The 16,203-nt window shown below is 47.3% G+C and overlaps 2 pseudogenes; both read right to left on the bottom strand.

The window, feature by feature from the left end:
• Window positions 1–16,203, bottom strand: part of LOC147119413 (uncharacterized) — a 182,337-nt pseudogene that overhangs the window by 48,961 nt on the left and 117,173 nt on the right.
• Window positions 6,203–7,778, bottom strand: LOC147119415 (uncharacterized; annotated as a pseudogene).

Genomic DNA, 16,203 nt, shown 5'->3' with positions numbered 1-16,203 from the left:
AACCTTGCTACCAGTTTATTAAAGCCATTAACAGCCGCTCGGGTGGGACACACCAATAACTGAGGCCTTGTTTCCCTCACAATGACAGGCCTGAACCCGAGTTAGAAAACATTTAGTAATTAAACCAGACTGGGCGGGGCCTGAGGTGCGAGTTAGTAACAGAAAATTGGTGGCCAGCGTACTTCACACCAGGGCTGAGGACCTGGGGACTCAGGTTTCTGTATCATTTATTGATTAATTTAGTTAATTGCCCAATCTCAATCAGACTGGCGGGTCATCTTGCCGTCTGGCGGAGGCGAGGTTCCCCAATGGAGGGCTCTCTATGTGGGGGTCCTTCCCTGCACCATTGGGGATCTGGGGTGGAGACTGTTGCAAGGAGCTGTCGTGTGCAACAGTTTCTAAGCTCCTTTCCAGACTCCAAGTCCAGATGTGTTTTTTGCAGCCTAGAGGAGTCCACGGGCCGTGTATATATTCAGTGTGAGAGGTTGCAGCCCCTGTATAGTTACCTGAAGGGGCTGCTCCTCAACTCTTGGTTACACTTTAGCCCCACGCTCCTGATCTTTGCCCGCCCGGTGCGGAGGGGGGTGGGTAAGTCAGAGGATCTTCTCCTGGACCTGCTCTTGGGCCTGGCGAAAACAGCAATTTGTAGGCCCAGGATAGCCGGGGCCCATGGGAGGGTCACCCTGGCTGCCTGCCTCTCTCCCGCGGTCTTGTCCCTGCCTGGGTGGCCCTGGAGAGGGAGCAGGCGGTGTCCACCGGTTCACTTGATACTGAAGTGGGGAAAGAGTTAAACTGACATCACTGGCAGTTTCACTGAAGGTGTAAGGAAGACAGGGACTAACATGAAAGACCACATCCATAAAGATGCGGTCAAAGATAGCTGACCTTTGGAGAGATATAAAACAATTAAATGGAGACAGGATGTCCAGCATTTCAACTGCCCGTAAGAACTTTATTACCTAGGTCACATTCCAAGGTATCTTTTAATTAGCATTCAGCAGTTTGAGTGATTGATTGAAGAGGCAGCTTACACATGTTTATATTAAGATTCGTAACCAATCCGTGAAGGTGCATGTGGGCCAAGATCCAATCAGGTGGCAGGAATGAATTTAACATGAGGTGGCCATGCTTATTGTAATGTATAAAAATGTAGTGTTTTCTGTACCAATTTGGAAAAGTCTGGCTAAGACACAGCAGACTGTTTCCCCACCGGTGCAATAAAGACAACTTGACAATCGATCTAAAACCTTGTGTCGAGTGTTGGTTTAAAATACTCCACAACAATTGGCGTCACAAACAGGATCCACACGGACGGGAGGCGTGGGCGAGTGAAGCTGAGCCAAAAACATGAGTACTTTTAAATACCACGTACAGTTAGGGCAAGGCAACACCATCTCGTGTCCACCGCCCCCTTTGGAATCAAAGAACTACAAGGTTTGAATCAATAAGTCAAGCGGTCTTGGGGTTAGGGTGAAACGCGCAGAAGAATAGGTGGGGTATGAGTTGCAAGTTGTGCGTTAACTTTGGAGTAAAAGTCTATAGCATACCTCTGACAACTCGAGTTGCAAGTAGTGCTAAGCATACCTCTGACAACAAATCGCCAGAACAAAATAGTTGCAAGTACGGTCTCACTCTGCGAGAGTAAAGTAAGGGAGGTACCTCTGACAACTGTGGTTACAAGTACGGTCTCACTCTGCGAGAGTAAAGTACGGGACGTACCTCTGACAACTGTGGTTACAAGTACGGTCTCACTCTGCGAGAGTAAAGTACGGGACGTACCTCTGACAACTGTGGTTACAAGTACGGTCTCTGCGAGAGTAAGAAAAGGGACGTACCGCTGACAACTGTGGTTACAAGTACCGTCTCACTCTGCGAGAGTAAAGTATGGGACGTACCTCTGACAACTGGGGTTACAAGTATGGTCTCACTCTGCGAGAGTAAAGTAAGGGAGGTACCTCTGACAACTGTGGTTACAAGTACGGTCTCACTCTGCGAGAGTAAAGTACGGGACGTACCTCTGACAACTGTGGTTACAAGTACGGTCTCACTCTGCGAGAGCAAAGTAAGGGATGTACCGCTGACAACTGTGGTTACAAGTACCGTCTCACTCTGCGAGAGTAAAGTAAGGGACGTACCGCTGACAACTGGGGTTACAAGTACCGTCTCACTCTGTGAGAGTAAAGTACGGGAGGTACCTGTGATAACTGTGGTTACAAGTACGGTCTCACTCTGCGAGAGTAAAGTACGGGACGTACCGCTGATAACTGTGGTTACAAGTATGGTCTCACTCTGCGAGAGTAAAGTACGGGACGTACCGCTGACAACTGTGGTTACAAGTACCGTCTCACTCTGTGAGAGTAAAGTACGGGACGTACCGCTGATAACTGCGGTTACAAGTACGGTCTTACTCTGCGAGAGTAAAGTACGGGACGTACCGCTGACAACTATTAACCATGGGAAGTGAAAAACTCCAGTGGGGACCGATGGGGTCTCTGACTCGCTATTTAGTGGACAAAAATAAAAGATTAATTGACAAAATGGTTAAAAATGATTGGCAACCGAACTACCCACTGGTAAAGAAAGAGAATGATGGGCTAAAGAAACAAAATTAAAGGGAGAAAAGGCCATCATTTTAGTGGCTCGTGCATATTTTGAGTTGAGTAGACGTACTCGAATTTGGACCAAAAACGGTGCCAAAATTGTACCCGAGTACCAGTAACTTAAGAAAGGGAATAAGGAAAAAATGTAAGTTTTATCGACACAGATGCTATCAGCTTCTGTCCAAAACAAGTAAAATCCAAGATTTGCTGAGTGAAAGGAATCTTAAAAGGAATGCTGGAATCTCGGTTTGTGTGAAAATGTGTGTTAAAAGTGGGGAAGTTTTCTGTCTTTGGAAAAAAATGTCTGTTGTGTTTGTTTTAACTCCACCCACTCTTTTGTACAGAGAGCTAAAAGCTGTTTAACCCTTTGAAAACTTGTCTTGAATGATGGACAAGCGTGTGTTGTTTTAAGTTTGTTAATTGTGTTACAAAAGGTAAGCTTCAGCCTTGAAGTCACAGTTGCCAATGTGCCTGGAAGAAAACAAAGCTATGGTTTCTTTCTTTTCCAAGTGATACTGGTTAGTTAAAAAAAAATTGATCTGGATTGAATTGGAGTTACTGAGGTTAATTAACCTATTAAAACCAGACTTTTATTGTGGCCACGGTGAAATTCTTGTTGGTGTAAATTTGTGTGGACCTGCTAAACACAGGCAAAATGAAGGCTGTATCAGACAGAAGGAGGGCGGCTTGGGAAGCAGTATTGATACCCAAGGACAGATCAGTCCAGATTATAAGGGAACATAGAGTCAACCCCGCAGAGGGAATGGTATCAGAGGGTGAGGCACACGAGTGTCAGTTAGTAATCGAAGAAGAGGTCAGAGGAACCGTATCAGAATCGCCTCTTGAAAATCCCCAAAACTCCTTTTATGTAGACGGATCTCGCTGATATATAAATGGGGAGCCACACAAAGTTGGGCAGTAGTATCCAAGAATGGAGAAACAGTCGCAAAGGGAGGGCTTGAAGGAGGAACCTCAGCGCAGGTAGCAGAACTAGTGGCTCTCACGGAAGCATTGAAATTGGCAAAAGGAAAATGAGTAAATATATACAGATAGTAGATATGCGTTTGGGGTAGTGCATGATTATATGATAGCATGGAATAGGAGAGGATATGTAACCTCTGGAGGAGGACACATACAGCATGAGGAGGTAGCAGTGATTAAAATAAACCGTAAGATAGTGAGCAAGCTGATCAGGCAGCAAGAGCAGCAGCGGACACAGAGATGCCGACACTAACAGCAGTAGGTAGAATAACAGCAGAGGGAAGAAATACAGCCTAGTGATCATAGACCAGTTTACAAGGTGGATGGAAGCATTCCCCACCAGAGACTGTAGTGCTCAGACTGTGGCCCGAATATTTGCATACGACGTGATATTGAGATTGGGGGGTCCCGTTGCAAATAGATTCAGATCAAGGTACCCACTTTACAAGAAAGATAATGAAAGAAGCTTGTAAGCTACTAGGAGTAAGACAGAAGTTCCATATCCCCTGTCATCCGCAAAGCTCAGGCATGGTAGAGCGAATGAACAGAACCCTGAAAACAGCCTTAAGCAAGGCTATAGCCGAAACCGGACAGGGATGGGTGGATGTCCTTCCATGTATCATGATGAGGCTGAGAGCCACCCCAAACGGTGACCGGACTGACACCATATGAACTCATGACTGGACGAGCAATGTGTCTGCTGGAAGGAGTAGGATCTGGTAGTGAGGGACTAGGACCCTTAAAAGATAAAATTAGGAAATACGTACAAATATTGGATAATCAATTGAAGGAGCTCAAACAAGAAGTCAAAGAACAACAAGATATCAGAGCTAAAAAAATACACAAAAGCAGGGGGCCTCGGAGCCCCTACCCAAGGTGGGCGAGCAGGTATTTGTTAAAATATTGACAGAGAGATCGGGATTCTCACCTAGATGGACTGGACCATTTGAGGTTATCATGACCAGCGATACGTGCGCATGTATAGATATGAGGGGAAAGGGTAGATGGAAACATTGGACCCAATTAAAATGATATAGCAATAACCCATCTGATCTACAATCCCACAGGAACAATGGAATAAAATCCGGAGATAAACTAACCTCTGGTGACGACCAAACCTCTGCTTAATTTACGGGGAAACTTCAGCATGAAGGTGGGATTACTGCTGGGACATGAAATAAGCGAAGGGACATCCCACATTACACGACAAGTACATGATAAAGAAGCACCATGTCCCAATACACAGGAAGAAGAGACAAGCGAACCGAGGATGCTACAATGTCCAGATATGAAACCTGGACCCATGAATGGACTAGTATTATTTACCGAGGGAGAACAATTGTATGGTAACGTGAGACATGAAATTGTACCGGTGCTAATGAACTTAACCATGTTACAATGGCTAGGATATTGTGAAAGGTTTACTAAAACTAGAGAATTGTATGCCTATATGATGAAGAGTGTAATTAACCAAGCTGCTGATGCGACAGGGGCTACTAGTTTTAGGGGACATGCTGCATTCCACAAAAGGATTAAGAGGAGCTTAGGAACCGATATGCTCACGGGAATAAACACGGGGACATCATTCATTAATGCCCTAGATATACAAGGAGTCCAGAGTAGTGTGGAACGACTACAAAGGGTAATACAACAGATTTTAAAGAAGGAAACTGGTTTGGTTCGACAAGGATCAGAGTTAGGGGGACACACGATAAGAAATTTACTCGAGGGGATCAAGGTTATAGAGGACCATGCTAGCATTATCAACAAACTAAATCATAGAGATGAGGAACAGGCAAAAGACGGGGTAGGGAGAGGCTTGTGTCATGCCTATGGCCAATGGATCACCGGACAGTTAAAACATAATCTGCCACAGATACAGCAAGATGAGGTACCAGACTGGATTAACAGCAGACAGCTCCATGGCATGAGCCAGAATCCAGGCCCTCTGTGTGTTTGCACCCTCAAAGGGATGACCAGATTATATCCGGTGATAAAAAAAGGAAAGCAGAAGCGATAGCAATGATAGGCATGGTACTCCTGATACCAGTGGTGGGACTAGACATGACTCCATACCCAAACATAGGCATAGCGAGGGGTGAGACATACCTTCAATACTATCCAATTGATACCTATGCCATCAGAAAGAATGATGTGGAGATGCCGGTGCTGGACTGGGGTGGACAAATGTAAGAAGTCACACAACACCAGGTTATAGTCCAACAGCTTTATTTGAAATCACAAGCTTTCGGAGCGCTGCTCCTTCATCAGGTGAAGTGAAGAGTTGCATATAAGCACAGCATATATAGTCAGAGGATACTGCCAGATGATTACAGGTAATCTTTCTAACTGCCCTTTATCACACCTCGGCAGAGAGATAATCACAGCAATCAAAGGTGTGAATGGTGTCCAAACAGGTCAATCAGGAAAACATTACATCAAAGAACAATGAGGTGGGGTCAAAAGGGGTCAAATGTTGCAGATGCTGGGGTCTGTATGAAAAACAAAAAACAAACAAATAACTATTTTTTTGCTGGAAATCACAGCAGGTCCGGCCGCATCTGTGTAGCGAGAACAAGCCAACGACGACTCGAGTCTGGATGACTCTACATCAGGTGGGGTTACATGTAGCGTGACATGAACCCAAGATCCCGGTTGAGGCCATCCTCATGAGTGCGGAACTTGGCTATCAGTTTCTGTTCGATGATTTTGCGTTGTCATGTGTCTCGAAGGCCGCCTTGGAGAATGCTTACCCGAAGATCGGAGGCTGAATGTCCTTGACTGCTGAAGTGTTCCCCGACTGGGAGGGAACACTCCTGCCTGGCGATTGTTGTGCGGTGTCCGTTCATCCGTTGTCGCAGTGTCTGCATGGTTTCGCCGATGTACCATGCTCCGGGGCATCCTTTCCTGCAATGTATGAGGTTGACAATGTTGGCTGAGTCACATGAGTATGTACCATGTACCTGGTGGGTGGTGTCCTCACGTGTGATGATGGTATCTGTGTTGATGATCTGGCATGTCTTGCAGAGGTTGCTGTGGCAGGGTTGTGTGGTGTCGTGGTCGCTGTTCTCCTGGAAGCTGGGTAATTTGCTGCGAACGATGGTCTGTTTGAGGTTAAGCGGCTGTTTGAAGGCGAGTAATGGAGGTGTGGGGATGGCCTTAGCGAGGTGTTTGTTGTCATCGATGACATGTTGAAGGCTGTGAAGAACATGGCGTAGTTTCTCCGCTCCGGGGAAGTACTGGACGACAAAGGGTACTCTGTTGGTTGTGTCCCGTGTTTGTCTTCTGAGGAGGTCTATGCGATATTTCGCTGTGGCCCTTCGGAATTGTCGAACGATGAGTCGAGCGTTATATGCCGTTCTTACGAGGGCGTCTTTCAGCGTCTGTAGGTGTCCATCGCGTTCCTCCTCGTCTGAGCAGATCCTGTGTATTCGCAGGGCTTGTCCATAGGGGATGGCTTCTTTAACGTGGTTAGGGTGGAAGCTGGAGAAGTGGAGCATCGTGAGGTTGTCCATGGGCTTGCAGTAGAGTGAAGTGCTGAGGTGTCCGTCTTTGATGGAGATTCGTCTGTCCAAGAATGAAACCGATTCTGAGGAGTAGTCCATGGTGAGTTTGATGGTGGGATGGAACTTGTTGATGTTATCGTGTAGTCTTTTCAGTGACTCTTCGCTGTGGGTCCATAGGAAGAAAATGTCCTCGATGTATCTAGTGTATAGCGTTGGTTGGAGGTCCTGTGCAGTGAAGAAGTCTTACTCAAACTTGTGCATGAAGATATTGGTGTATTGGGGTGCGAATTTGGTCCGCATGGCTGTTCCATGTGTTTGGGTAAAGAACTGGTTGTTGAAGGTGAAGACATTGTGGTCAAGGATGAAGCGGATGAGTTGTAGGATGGCGTCTGGAGATTGGCTGTTATTGGTGTTGAGTACTGAGTCTGTCGCAGTGATGCTGTCATCGTGGGGGATACTGGTGTAGAGTGCCAAGACGTCCATCGTGGCGAGGAGTGTTCCTGATTCAACTGGTCCGTGGGTGCTGAGTTTCTGTAAGAAGTCTGTAGTGTCGTGACAGAAGCTGGGGGTTCCCTGTACGATGGGTTTCAGGATGCCCTCGATGTATCCAGAGAGGTTCTCACACAGGGTTCCGTTGCCTGATACGATAGGACGTCCGGGTGTGTTGGCTTTGTGTATCTTTGGGAGGCAGTAGAAGTCTCCCACGTGGGGATTACGTGGGATGAGAGCACGTAGGCTGCTTTGAAGGTCTGGATCGAAGGTCTTGATCAGTCTGTTGAGTTGGCGGGTGTGTTCTTTGGTCGGATCTGCGGGTAACTGTCTGTAGTGTTCTTGGTTGTCCAGTTGTCGGTATGCTTCTTTTCAATAGTCCATTCTGTTCTGTATGACGATGTCTCCTCCTTTGTCTGCTGGTTTGATGACGATGTTGCGGTTGGTCTTGAGAGCGTGGGTGGCGTTGCGTTGTGCTCGGGTGACATTCTGGACTGTCTTGTGAGTGCGGCTGATGAATCTGGTGTTGATGCATCTCCTGACAGCTTGAGCATACATGTCAAGCTTAGGGCAGCGACCCTCCGGAGGGGCCCAATTTGACTCTTTCTTCTTCGGCTGCTGCACTGCAGATCCCTCTGTCTGCTGTTCCGGATCATTGATTGTCTCATTGGGTTCGCTGCTGACATCTTGGGGCTTGTGGAAGAATTCCCGGAGCCTCATTCTCCTGATGAATCTCTCTGCCGAGGTGTGATAAAGGGCAGTTAGAAAGATTACCTGTAATCATCTGGCAGTACTCTCTGACTATACATGCTGTGCTTATATGCAACTCTTCACTTCACCTGACGAAGGAGCAGTGCTCCAAAAGCTTGTGATTTCAAATAAAGCTGTTGGACTATAACCTGGTGTTGTGTGACTTCTTACATTTGTCCACCCCAGTCCAACACCGGCATCTCCACATCATGGCTACTATCGACACCACAAACTGCCGGCTCAAAGTGGAGAGGATCTCCAAGAAGATCGCGCATATTGACACAGACATCAAGTTTCTACAGACATGCAAGAAAGCAGACAAGATCCCGAAAGGACTACAGATCATGAACCCACTCAAGTTGACTTACAACACAGACTACGCTGAGAGACTCTGCCGCCGTACCTCTCGCACACTCCTCAACCATCTCGTACACCAGCTCTACAGCAGATGCCGCAACCTTGAAACCAAGATAGTGTCCATGTTCTCAGCCTGTGCTCAGGACACAGCAGACCAGCTACGAGACACCGCCAAACAGACAAGGCAACGGAACTACGGTGCCTACATACACACCTAGAACAGGAAGCTTGAGAAACTCGGCATCACCACCAGCAGCAACCAAGCCTCTCCCGGTACCACGGTTGAAACCACAGGGAAGTCCATCGTCAACCTGTCCGACCACACCCTTCAACCAGACGAAATCGAAGTTCTCAGCCGAGGGCTCAATTTCTGCCCCACCACCAAAATGGACCCCATCGGTCTCGCGGCAGACACAGAGGAATTCATCAGGAGGATGAGGCTCTGGGAATTCTTCCACAAATCCCAAGATGTCAGCAGCAAACCCAATGAGACAATCAATGATCCGGAACAGCAGACAGAGGGATCCGCAGTGCAGCAACCAAAGAAGAAAGAGTCAAATTGGACCCCTCCGGAGGGTCGCTGCCCTAAGCTTGACATGTATGCCCAAGCTGTCAGGAGATGCATCAATGCCAGATTCATCAGCCGCACTCACAAGACAGCCCAGAATTTCACCCAATCACAATGCAATGCCATCCACGCTCTCAAGACCAACTGCAACACCGTCATCAAACCAGTAGACAATGGAGGAGCCATCGCCATACAGAACAGAGCGGACTATTGCAAAGAAGCATACCGACAACTGGACAACCAGGAACACTACAGACAGTTACCCGCAGATCCGACCAAAGAACACACCCGCCAACTCAACAGACTGATCAAGACCTTTGATCCAGACCTTCAAAGCATGCTACGTGCTCTCATCCCATGTACTCCCCGCATGGGAGACTTCTACTGCCTCCCAAAGATACACAAAGCCAACACACCCGGACGTCCTATCGTATCAGGCAACGGAATCCTGTGTGGGAACCTCTCTGGATACGTCGAGAGCATCGTGAAACCCATCACACAGGGAACCCCCAGCTTCTGTCGTGACACTACAGACTTCTTACAGAAACTCAGCACCCATGGACCAGTTGAACCAGGAACACTCCTCGCCACGATGGACATCTCAGCACTCTACACCAGTATCCCCCACGATGACGGCATCGCTGCGACAGACTCAGTACTCAACACCAACAACAGCCAATCTCAACACGCCATCCTACAACTCATCCGCTTCATCCTTGACCACAATGTCTTCACCTTTGACAACCAGTTCTTTACCCAAACACACAGAACAGCCATGGGGACCAAATTCGCACCCCAATACGCCAACATCCTCATGCACAAGTTCGAGCAAGACTTCTTCGCTGCACAGGACCTCCAGCCAAAGCTATACACCAGATACATTGACGAAATTTTCTTCCTATGGACCCACGGCGAAGAACCACTGAAAAGACTACACGATAACATCAAGAAGTTCCATCCCACCATCAAACTCACCATGGAGTACTCCACAGAATCGGTTTCATTCTTGGACACACGAATCTCCATCGAAGACGGACACCTCAGCACTTCACTCTACTGCAAGCCCACGGACAACCTCACGATGCTCCACTTCTCCAGCTTCCACCCTAACCACGTTAAAGAAGAAATCCCCTATGGACAAGCCCTGCGAATACACAGGATCTGCTCAGACGAGGAGGAACGCGATGGAAACCTACAGACGCTGAAAGACGCCCTCGTAAGAACGGGATATGACGCTTGACTCGTCGATCGACAGTTCCGACGGGCCACAGCGAAAAATTGCACAGACCTCCTCAGAAGACAAACACGGGACACGACCAACAGAGTACCCTTTGTCGTCCAGTACTTCCCCGGAGTGGAGAAACTATGCCATGTTCTTCACAGCCTTCAACATGTCATCGATGACGACGAACACCTCACTAAGGCCATCCCCACACCTCCACTACTCGCCTTCAAACAGCCGCTTAACCTGAAACAGACCATCGTTCGCAGCAAATTACCCAGCTTTCAGGAGAACAGCGACCAGGACACCACACAACCCTGCCACAGCAACCTCTGCAAGACATGCCAGATCATCAACACAGATACCATCATCACACGTGAGGACACCACCCACCAGGTACATGGTACATTCTCATGTGACTTGGCCAACGTTGTCTACCTCATACGTTGCAGGAAAGGATGCCCCGGAGCATGGTACATCGGCGAAACCATGCAGACACTGCGACAACGGATGAACGGACACCGCACAACAATCGCCAGACAGGAGTGTTCCCTTCCAGTCGGGGAGCACTTCAGCAGTCAAGGACATTCAGCCTCCGATCTTCAGGTAAGCATTCTCCAAGGCGGCCTTCGAGACACACAACGCAAAATCGTCGAACAGAAGCTGATACCCAAGTTCCGCACTCATGAGGACGGCCTCAACCAGGATCTTGGGTTCATGTCATGCTACATGTAACCCCACCTGACGTAGAGTCATCCAGACTCGAGTCGTCGTTGGCTTATTCTCTCTACACAGAAGCGGCCGGACCTGCTGTGATTTCCAGCAAAAAAATAATTATTTGTTTGTTTTTCATACAGACCCCAGCATCTGCAACATTTGACCCCTTGTGACCCCACCTCATTGTTCTTTGATGTAATGTTTTCCTGACTGACCTGTTTGGACACCATTCACACCTGTGATTATCTCTCTGCCGAGGTGTGATAAAGGGCAGTTAGAAAGATTACCTGTAATCATCTGGCAGTGCTCTCTGACTATATAAGCTGTGCCTATATGCAACTCTTCACTTCACCTGACGAAGGAGCAGCGTTCCGAAAGCTTGTGATTTCAAATAAAGCTGTTGGACTATAACCTGGTGTTGTGTGACTTCTTACATCAGAAAGAATGGTACTATGAGAGGAGTCTCCCTAAACGGATGCCATGGAAAAGGCACGCTTACGATATGCCCACATCCGGTAGGAGAAGGCCCTAAGGATAAGTGCGGCTATAATAAGACAGAGTGTTAGAATTATCACATGTTGATCACCATCACACCCGCTCAGGATATAGAGGCGAAGGGGAGTATTGTATAGCCACCACAGAGACTGAGTACCAATATAGTAACCTTGTATGGGCAATCACAATGCCTAACTTCTGCTTTACGCCAAAGAGCCCTGCGACAATTGGACACACCAGATTGGTGTATGTACATTCAAGGGAGGAGATAAAACTAAATATGCCAGATAGTCTAAAGGATGAGTTGGTTAATTATGAAGATCCGGTGGGGGCTCCAATACCCCGCCTGCAAGAGGATCTGCAAGAAATGAAAGAGGATTTAAGTAAGATGGTGAAACAATAGTGTTGTAAAGGAATCTTGGGGAATTAGAAAGGGACATAGAGGTAGAGCTACAGGAAGTCCCGTGGTATGAGAAGCTGTGGGATTGGGGAATGAATGGCAACATACACCCATGGATCCGCATCATTTCTTATATATTAGTGATAGTACAGTTTGTCATGGCTATAAGATGGGAATAGCAGTATGCACCGCTTGTAAAAGGAAACGGACCAAACAAAGAGCTAAAGAGATTTGGAAAGAGCTGGAAAATACAAGTTTGCTCTAAACATGATGGGAATGCAGGACCTCCCGAACCAGCGCCTGATCACCACATGGGGCAGGAGGCACAGCGATGCTTATACATGTGATTTAACTTGGGCAAGGGCCAAGGGCCAAAAGGGGGGATTGCAGTGGGGAAAGAGTTAAACTGACATCGCTGGCAGTTTCACTGAAGGTGTAAGGAAGACAGCGACTAACATGAAAGACCACATCCATAAAGATGCGGTCACAGATAGCTGACCTTTGGAGAGATATAAAACAATTAAATGGAGACAGGATGTCCAGCGTTTCAACTGCCCATAAGAACTTTATTACCTAGGTCATATTCCAAGGTATCTTTTAATTAACATTCTGCAGTTTCAGTGATTGATTGAGGAGGCAGCTTATATATGTTTATATTAAGATTCGTAACCAATCAGTGAAGGTGCATGTGGGCCAAGATCCAATCAGGTGGCAGGAATGAATTTAACATGAGGTGGCCATGCTTATTGTAATGTATAAAAATGTAGTGTTTTCTGTACCAATTTGGAAAAGTCTGGCTAAGACAAAGCAGGCTGTTTCCCCACCGGTGCAATAAAGACGACTTGACTATCGATCTAAAACCTTGTGTCGAGTGTTGGTTTAAAATACTCCACAACAATACCTTCCTCGACCGGTGGGCACGGAGGGTATCAAGAGGTGATAAGCGATCCTCACAATCACATTGTGATTTAATTATTAATTGTGTGTGTGTCACAAATACATTTCTTCTGATACAAAAGCTCTACTAGACATGTTAAACTTCTAGTTATTTAATCCGGGCTGCAGCTGCTGAAAGGTTGACTGTACTGAGGTTTGTGGCCAGAGCTGGCAGACGTGTTGTTCTGAAGTCTGATGTCTCACACCTGAAGAGTCTGTTTATGTCGTGTTGTAATGACCTTTTTCTGTTGCCTGGTGTCAGAAATAGAAATCAAAGGGAGATGATGCTCCACTCTGTTAATCAACTCTTTGACATTTTCCATGCATTTCCTTTCTTAATTTACAAAATCACAACTCCATTAGTGAACAATGGATTGCCAGTCTGCCACTTTTTAGTGAGGCTTGAAAGGATTCGCTGTGAAGTTACACCTGCCCATCTGTCTGTGTGTCACTGTGTTTGGATTGTGTTAGACAACAGTCCTAATATCTCGCCTACATCCATTACAATTTTTGAAATGTTAGATTGTACTTGGAAGAAATTGAGTTTGAATCTGACAATTCTGAAATTGGGAGCTGTTAATGATTTCTATTTTTCACATAACTGTATAGTGATGTGATCAGTCAAAGCAAATTAAAAGATGCTGCTATTTACTGAACACAACTGAATAATTCTACAGGATGTTATCGCAGTCTTCCTCAGTATTAACTACACCCCCCAATTTAGTGTCATCTGCAAATTTTGAAATTGTACCTCTGATTCCCAAGTCCAAATCATTCATGTAAATGGTGAACAACAGTGGTCCCAGCACCAATCCCTGTGGAACACCACTTCCCACCTTCCGCCCGTCTGAGTAAATACCTTTAACTCATCCCGTTACTATAACTGGACTTGTCTCCATTCCCGTGCTGAGGGGATTGCTGTACCAGACGGGAGGGGCAACATTTGGGACGCTCGATTCTCCACCAATTCCCATTCCCCTTCTTTCTGGTGGATAATGGAGGTGCCACTGTGTGTAATGTGCAAGTCAGTAAGAATTGTCAGCAAGGATTAATCAGCACTTTCTAATTGGAGATGTTAATCAGTGGAACATTTCAGACACTGAATTGTAGATTTTGTACCAAAGATCAATTTAAGGTTGAAGTAAAAGTTCATAATTTTATTGTAAAATAATTCAGGGACTCTCATCAGAAATTAAGGGGAAAGGTCAGATAGTGGTTCTTAAATAAACACTGCAGCCCCAACAACTCAATCAGCTATATATCCAGAATATTAAACTCCAGCCCAGTTATAGGAGTTATCAATATCAGCAGAAACAAACCCCAACTGTCAGAATGAACATGGTTTAGTCCTGGATGTGATTAAGAGCAGAATCCAACCCCTGCAGTCACATGTGCACTCGCTGGTGTGTCAACAAGTTGGATGAATGATTAAATCCCTTCTCACACACGGAGCAGGTGAACGGCCTCTCCCCAGTGTGAATTTGCTGGTGTGTCAGCAGGTTGGATGATTGATTAAATCCCTTCCCACACAAGGAGCAGGTGAACGGCCTCTCCTCAGTGTGAATTCGCTGGTGTGTCAGCAGGTTAGATGATCGACTAAATCCCTTCTCACACATGGAGCAGGTGAACGGCCTCTCCCCAGTGTGAACTCGCTGGTGTGTCAGCAGTTTGGATGACTGATTAAATCCCTTCCCACATATTGAGCAGGTGAATAGCCTCTCCACAGTGTGAACTTGCTGGTGTGTTAGCAGGTGGGATTACCGAGTAAACGCCTTCCCACACACGGAGCAGGTGAATGGCCTCTCCCCAGTATGAACTCGCTGGTGCAGAATGAGGTTGGATGACTGCTTGAACCTCTTCCCACAGTAAGTGCAGCTGAATGGTCTCTCGTCAGTGTAAACTCTCTGATGTGTCTGGAGAATGCACAAGTGAGTGAATCCCTTCTTACACACAGAGCAGGTGAACGGCCTCTCCCCAGTGTGACTGTGTTGACGAGTTTCCAGCTGGGACGGGTAATGGAATCCCTTCCCACAGTCCCCACATTTCCACGGATTCGCCGTGGTGCGGGTGTCCTTGCGTCTCTTCAGGTTAGCCAATCGGTTGAAGCCTCGTTCACACACACAACACGTGTACGGTTTCTCCCCACTGTGAATGGTGCGATGTTTTTTCAAGCTGTGTAACTGGTTAAGGCTCTTTCCACAGTCAGTGCACTGGAACACTCTCACTCGGGTGTGGGTGCCTCGGTGCTTTTCCAGTCACACTGATGTTTGAAATCTTTTCCCACAGACAGAACAAACAAACATTTCTCCTTCCACATTCAAAGGCCGATGATATTCAGGTCCTGATGAATGGAGTGACTCTGTCAGATCGTGATGTAATGTTTGGTTTGAGTTTGCGGTGTGTAAATGCTGCCCTTCTCACAGCCTGTAAAAGGAGTTTACAAAAGCCATCACTGTGAGTCCAGGATAGAAATTGACAAGATTCTCTCCTCCTGGTTCCTGGCCAAGGGGGCCGCGCATGCGGCCTGCTGCCCCCTGAGCCTCTCAAGATGGTGGCCATTACCCTGGGAGAAAGCCCCGCAGCTGCCACCCTGCTCGGGGCAAATGCCCGGCCCGGAGGCTCTTGTTCAGGGCCTGAGGCCCACCCCGGGTGTGTGTGAAGCGGATAATGTTGAGAGTTTTAATAATGGGGCCTGGGGCCGCACTCGGGGTGTGAGCAGCCCGCGTCCCCCCGGGGTTCATGAACCCACTCCCTGAGCTCTCTCAAATAACAACAGAAAATGCTGGAAATACTCAGCAGGCCAGGCAGCATCCGTGGAGAGAGGTAAAAGGGCATGTGTTGCATCTCCTGCGCTTGCACGGGAAGGTGCCAGGTGAAGGAGAAGGGCTGTTAGGGGTGATTGAGGAGTGGACCAGGGTGTCGCGGAGGAAATGGTCCCTTCGGAATGCTGAAAGGGGAGGTGAGGGGTAGATGTGTTTGGTGGTGGGATCATGTTGGAGGTGGCGGAAATGGCGGAGGATGATCCGTTGAATGTGGAGGCTGGTGGGGTGAAAGGTGAGGACAAGGGGAACCCTATCGTGGTTCTGGGAGGGAGGGGAAGAGGTGAGGGCAGAAATGCGGGAAATAGAACGGACACGGTCGAGAGCCATGTCTGACGATGCCACCTTCCATACTAGTGCTTC

The sequence above is a fragment of the Somniosus microcephalus genome, chromosome 4, assembly GCF_052327205.1.
Source record: "Somniosus microcephalus isolate GS21.2 chromosome 4, FLI_Smic_1.0, whole genome shotgun sequence".
Taxonomy (NCBI): Eukaryota; Metazoa; Chordata; class Chondrichthyes; order Squaliformes; family Somniosidae; genus Somniosus; species Somniosus microcephalus.
Note: the sequence above shows the minus strand (reverse complement) of the source record. Positions and strands in the feature narration are given on the sequence as shown.